Genomic DNA, 6,245 nt, shown 5'->3' with positions numbered 1-6,245 from the left:
CCTGAAGCTCTTTGACTCGACTCACTTCAGTTTCCTGCTGGGATCTGACCTGCTGCTTCATCAGAGCGCCTTTTCTCCATCAGACGGATCAGCTCGTTGAAGATCTTCTCACTGTCCTGCACTGCTTCATCAGCAGGAGGTATTTCTCACAGTAAGAGACCAGACAGACCAGGCAGGACTTGAGGGCTTTCAGTTTTCTCCCAGTGCAGACATCACAGGCCACATCTTCCAGCATAGCAGGAGCAGCTTGGAGTCCAGTCTTCTTTGGTTCCTCCACTAAAACTGCTAACATGGTGTTTTTCACCAGGACAGGCCTCAGTGTGAAGGTCCGCCTACACTGAGGACAGCTGTGGATTTTCTTCTCCTCCTCTTCATCCCAGTGGGTTTTAATACAGTGTGTCCACAGGGACTAGTCACCGGATCCTTCAGTAGATCCAGACAGATGGAACCAGAGAAGGCGTCCTGGTCCAGCTGAACTCCTTTCTGAGCCATTTCACCTCTCAGTGGCAACGACTGAGTTTTACTTTCTCGGAACTCAAACTAGTTTGACCTCTGATCCAAACAGCTTGTGTTTCTGCAGTGAATGGGGTCTGTCAGCTCCTGCACTTCACCACAGGTTGGTTACACCTGTCTTTAAACTGTAGATCTGAAGGGGAGGAAACAAGGAAATATAAGTTATGGACAGAGAGGAGAGGAAATGGAAAGTAACTAAGTACATTTGTACAAGTACTGTACTTAAGTACAAATTCAAGGTACTTGACTTGAATATTTCCATTTTATGCAACTTTTTACTTCTACTCCACTACATCTCAGAGGCAAATCTACTGTACTTTTACTCCACTACATTTGTCTGACAGTTTTAGTTACTAGTCAGCTGGAAAATGTTTTTTCTGAGTTCATGAAAATTAACTTAGTGCAGATCCAAACTCATGATGATTGTAATGAGTAGAAGTGTTTCAGAAGGAACTGTCACTTTAAGAAAGAGACAGACACTACACAATATCCACAGAGGTACAGACAGTAAAGGTGATGTTGCTATAAACTGAATGAAAAATGGTATAGATACTTATAGTAGTGTTAATGATAATCATAATGTTAATGATTATAACTGTCAGGGACTGCTGAGTGAGTGCAGCAGGAGTGAGCCCAAATGCAAGACACTGTGAGCTGAGATTGAGTTCCAGGGTTTATTTATCCCAAGCACGACAAACAGGCATGAACAGAACTCACGAGTACAGGAACATCCAAAAAGGTAGCAACGGGTAGAAACACGACATCTGACAGGACCAACATGAGACAATGACCGGACAGGGACTGAACAGAAACACCAGACATTTATACACAGTGACTAACGAGCAGGGCGGGAGCAACACAGGTTACTGGGATCAGGGTTAACGAGGCAGAGAGACAGAAGGGAAAACAGAGACTAGCAGGCAGGCAGATTACTGAGGGGGGAAAAGACAAAACACAAGTTACTCAACATCAGAGTAATATAAACAAGCGGACAGATCACAAATGAACTAACACCAACAAGGAACACAGATTGAAGCTAAGGCAGACACCGAGATAACAGGACAGATCAGAACCACCACACAAATCAAGCAGAAGACTGGATACAAGACCACAGACAGACAGGACTGAAACCAAGACAAAGAGAAACCAAAATCAAAACACCGAGAAGGCATGGCCAAAATAATATAACAGACAAGCTCAGGGCAGGATCGTGACAACAACAATAGGACTAGTAACAATAATTGTAGCAGAGGGTGTCGAGCAGGAACACGGGGGCAGCCACAGATCCAGACTCCACAGCTCCAGAGCCAGAAACACCTGCAGGAAGTGATAGGAGGAGAGAGGAGAGGGACGAGAAAGCACAAGACTACTGGAAAGTGAGTATAGTATAGTAGGGGATTTCTCGCCTCCTTGCGCTGTCCAGACCGGGTCAAAACATCTGCTCACTTCCCTTGGAACTATACTCGGCGAATACGCAGCGCCCTCGCGCTGTCCAGACCGGGTCAAAACGTCCACTCGTTCCACCTTTGAACTACTCAGGGGGGATTTCACGCCTGCAGAGGGATTACTGGGGTAGCATACATAACACAGGTTACTGAACACTAAACACAGGCCATATCAAAATGTAACAGATCAGAATAACAACCTAATTCAGACACAATCAGACATATCACAAAGTATTAAACATAAAGACATTAACTAAATCACAGAACAGGGAACTAAGATAAGAGACAAAACAGATACTAAGTCAACTAGAACATGAGACTGAATAAAATAACAAGGCTACACAGAGAAACACAGAACCAAAAACGGACTTAAACCTCCCGCTGTCCCGAGCGGGTCATAATGACTTCGGCTCGCTTCTTTCCCTTCCCTTCGAACAAACTGGGTGCAAAAGGACTCGCCCCTCTCTCGCCCATCTGTCTGACAACTCGCGGGTACACGCAGCGCCCTCGCGCTGTCCAGACCGGGTCAAAACGTCCGCTCGGTCCCCTCGGAACTACTCGGGAGGGATTTCTTGCCTCCTTGCGCTGTCCAGACCAGGTCAAAACGTCCACTCGTTCCCCTCAGAACTACTCGGAGGGGGATTTCTTGCCTCCTTGCGCTGTCCAGACCAGGTCAAAACATCTGCTCGCTCCCCTTGGAACTATACTCGACGAATACGCAGCGCCCTTGCGCTGTCCAGACCGGGTCAAAACGGCCGCTCGGAACTACTCTGGGATGATTTCTCGCCTCCTCACGCTGTCCAGACCGGGTCAAAACGGCCGCTCGTTCCATTCGGGACTACTTGCCGAATATGCAGCGCCCTCGCGCTGTCCAGACCAGGTCAAAACATCTGCTCGGTCCCCTTGGAACTACTCGGGAGGGATTTCTCGCCTCCTCGCGCTGTCCAGACCGGGTCAAAACGTCCGCTCTGAGCTACTCGGAAGGGATTTCTCGCCTCCTTGCGCTGTCCAGACCGGGTCAAAACATCTGCTCACTCCCCTTGGAACTATACGCAGCGCCCTCGCGCTGTCCAGACCGTGGTCAAAACGTCTGCTCGGTCCCCTCGGTCCCCTCGGAACTACTCGGGGATGATTTCTCGCCTCCTCACGCTGTCCAGACCGGGTCAAAACGGCCGCTCGTTCCATTCGGAACTACTTGCCGAATATGCAGCGCCCTCGCGCTGTCCAGACCAGGTCAAAACATCTGCTCGCTCCCCTTGGAACTATACTCGGCGAATACGCAGCGCCCTCGCGCTGTCCAGACCGGGTCAAAACGTCCAGTCGTTCCCCTCTGAACTACTCAGGGGGGATTTCTCGCCTCCTCGCGCTGTCCAGACCGGGTCAAAACATCTGCTCGGAACTACTCGGGAGGGATTTCTCGCCTCCTTGCGCTGTCCAGACCGGGTCAAAACATCTGCTCGCTCCCCTTGGAACTATACTCGGCGAATACGCAGCGCCCTTGCGCTGTCCAGACCGGGTCAAAACGTCCGCTCGTTCCATTCGGAACTACTTGCCGAATATGCAGCGCCCTCGCGCTGTCCAGACCGGGTCAAAACATCTGCTCGCTCCCCTTGGAACTATACTAGGCGAATACGCAGCGCCCTCGCGCTGTCCAGACTGGGTCAAAACATCCGCTCGTTCCCCTCAGAACTACTCGGGGGGGATTTCTCGCCTCCTTGCGCTGTCCAGACCGGGTCAGGTACCCTTCAGACAGTACATGCCCAGCAAGCCGGCCAAGTACGGCATCAAGTCCTGGGTCGCCTGCGACGCCAAATCCAGCTACACCTGGAAGATGCAAGTCTACATCGGGAAACCCCTCCCTGCGGCAGCGGCAAGAGGAGGAGGAAGAGTAGGAGGAAGAGGAAGAAGAGGACCCGCTCCCACCTCCGAAAGGAACCAGGGCGACTTCTGTCAACGCCTTCGTCCTATGGCGAGAGATCAACCCCGGGTGGATGCCGCGCAAGCGCAACAAGCGGCGCGTCTTCCTCGAGCAGCTGGGCAAGGCGCTCATCCGGCCGCTCCTCGAGAGGAGGCGCTCGTCTGATCCGTTCGCGCCGAGTCCTCCTCGGGGGATCGATGACAAGGAAAAGAAGGAAAAGAAGGAAAAGAAGGAAAAGAAGGAGAAGAAGGAGAAGGAGTGGAACGTGAACGACAAGACGGCCCCGGCGTCCCGAGACCGCCGCAGCGGCCTCCTCCCGTGGAGTGACCGGCAAGAGAAAGAGGTGTCAGTTGTGCCCGCTGAAAAAGGATCGCAAAACGCACACCGCCTCAAGATTGTGCGTGTTGTGGCTTCACAAATGCTTTGCTGCATACCTTGGTTGTAACGAGTGGTTATTTCAGTCAAAGTTGCTCTTCTATCAGCTTGAATCAGTCGGCCCATTCTCCTCTGACCTCTAGCATCAACAAGGCATTTTTGACCACAGGACTGCCGCATACTGGATGTTTTTCCCTTTTCACACCATTCTTTGTAAACCCTAGAAATGGTTGTGCGTGAAAATCCCAGTAACTGAGCAGATTGTGAAATACTCAGACCGGCCCGTCTGGCACCAACAACCATGCCACGCTCAAAATTGCTTAAATCACCTTTCTTTCCCATTCTGACATTCAGTTTGGAGTTCAGGAGATTGTCTTGACCAGGACCACACCCCTAAATGCATTGAAGCAACTGCCATGTAATTGGTTGATTAGATAATGGTATTAATGAGAAATTGAACAGGTGTTCCTAATAATCCTTTAGGTGAGTGTACATGCACATTGTAGCAAAGTTTCCTTTGCTCCTGCAATAAACCTAATGAATCCAAAAGAAGACCGTGGTCTCTGTGTGAACTGATTATTTTGTAGAAAAGTAAAAATGTTGTGTGTTAAACAACTGCGAGTGTGAGGGAATTAAAATAAATTAGAAGGAAGTTGGAGTTGTGTTAATATATTTAATGTTTTGTTTGAAAATTTTTTTTAAATAATTATGATTATAAGTGCCCTTTTTTTCACTTGAGCCCTTGCCCACCAAAATGTCTGTGTACATCCCTGCTTTTAAGTGTTAAGCCCATTGACAAAGCCAGAGACAATATTCCTGCATTAAACCAGCTTACCATCCACCTGACCACCTCGTCACCACCTTATAGTCAAACTTTTATGGCTATTTATATCCCACAACTGTTATTTTCCCTGTGACAGTAGTCGTGAAATGCAAAAGCAATAAATGCGTTGGAATACCACGCGAAATTGGCGTGTTACAGTTTGGTGTTTTTTTGGCTATGTGACGATGGATATAATAGGTAACATTTTAAGGAGAAATCATAACCCATAACGCTTAAATGTGTTTTCCTTAACTTAGTTATCACTACACAAATAACACGGCAAAAGACAATTGACTGTGCTCCTTGCTTGCTTTGTATTTGTGGATATTGGCCTTAAGCAGCAAGCCCCACCTGAGTGTACCTGCTGTGGTATCTGTAGCAAACAGGTTGGTCACTGAGACTATCAATTTCTTGACGTGATTAACGAGAATCAATATGAGTCCAAAGAGGGAGCACATTTATATATTTAAATAGATATGTGTCCAACACTGAATTTGTTATCATACCTCCTCTTTCTGCTGACAAATGAATAGTAGTTTTGGCAATAGAAGTTAAATATCCCCATTGACCAAAAAGTAAACATCCATATTGACCGACCACTCCCCTGTACCTGCATGAACTAGTTTGGTCCTGCCTTAGTGCACTTATCAGTGACGGTGTTTAGATACAGTGATCACAATGTTGCCTAGTAAACCAAAATCTGGTTTTCAAAAAAGGAAAGAGAGAAAAGAGAGAGAGGAAAGACAAAGTAAAGGATGTCAATCTGTAACCCCAGTTTTTCACCAAGAAGGGCGGCCTTTAGTCTGTGAGTGGTGTTAACCTGTTGGCTTAACATCCACAGTGAAATAAGCTAGCTAGCTACAGACTAGTGTTGGCCTACATTTCATCAACATTTAATCAGTACAAGGAAACGTTTAGCAAGAAATTCATATTAAATCATTGTCCCTGCCCCTTTTAGCAGACTAACAGATGAGTCAGCAGCACCCCAGTCTCCCCATAACTGTAGCCTCCCTGTCCCAGTGAAGAAGGTGAGCAGCACTGTGTTAATGACATTCCAGTTAGCATCATTCCAGGCAGTCTGTGGGGATTGTTCATTTAATCATAACAAAAAAGAAAGTGAAATGTTTATTAATGACAGAATTTTGTTTTTACATAATGATCATTATGAAAT

The 6,245-nt window shown here is 47.5% G+C and overlaps 1 pseudogene; it reads right to left on the bottom strand.

Moving 5' to 3' along the window:
• LOC123959336 overlaps window positions 1–492 on the bottom strand; it is a 2,850-nt pseudogene extending 2,358 nt beyond the window's left edge.
• Window positions 493–6,245: the final 5,753 nt, after the last annotated feature.

This window comes from Micropterus dolomieu, linkage group LG02, assembly GCF_021292245.1.
Source record: "Micropterus dolomieu isolate WLL.071019.BEF.003 ecotype Adirondacks linkage group LG02, ASM2129224v1, whole genome shotgun sequence".
Taxonomy (NCBI): Eukaryota; Metazoa; Chordata; class Actinopteri; order Centrarchiformes; family Centrarchidae; genus Micropterus; species Micropterus dolomieu.
Note: the sequence above shows the minus strand (reverse complement) of the source record. Positions and strands in the feature narration are given on the sequence as shown.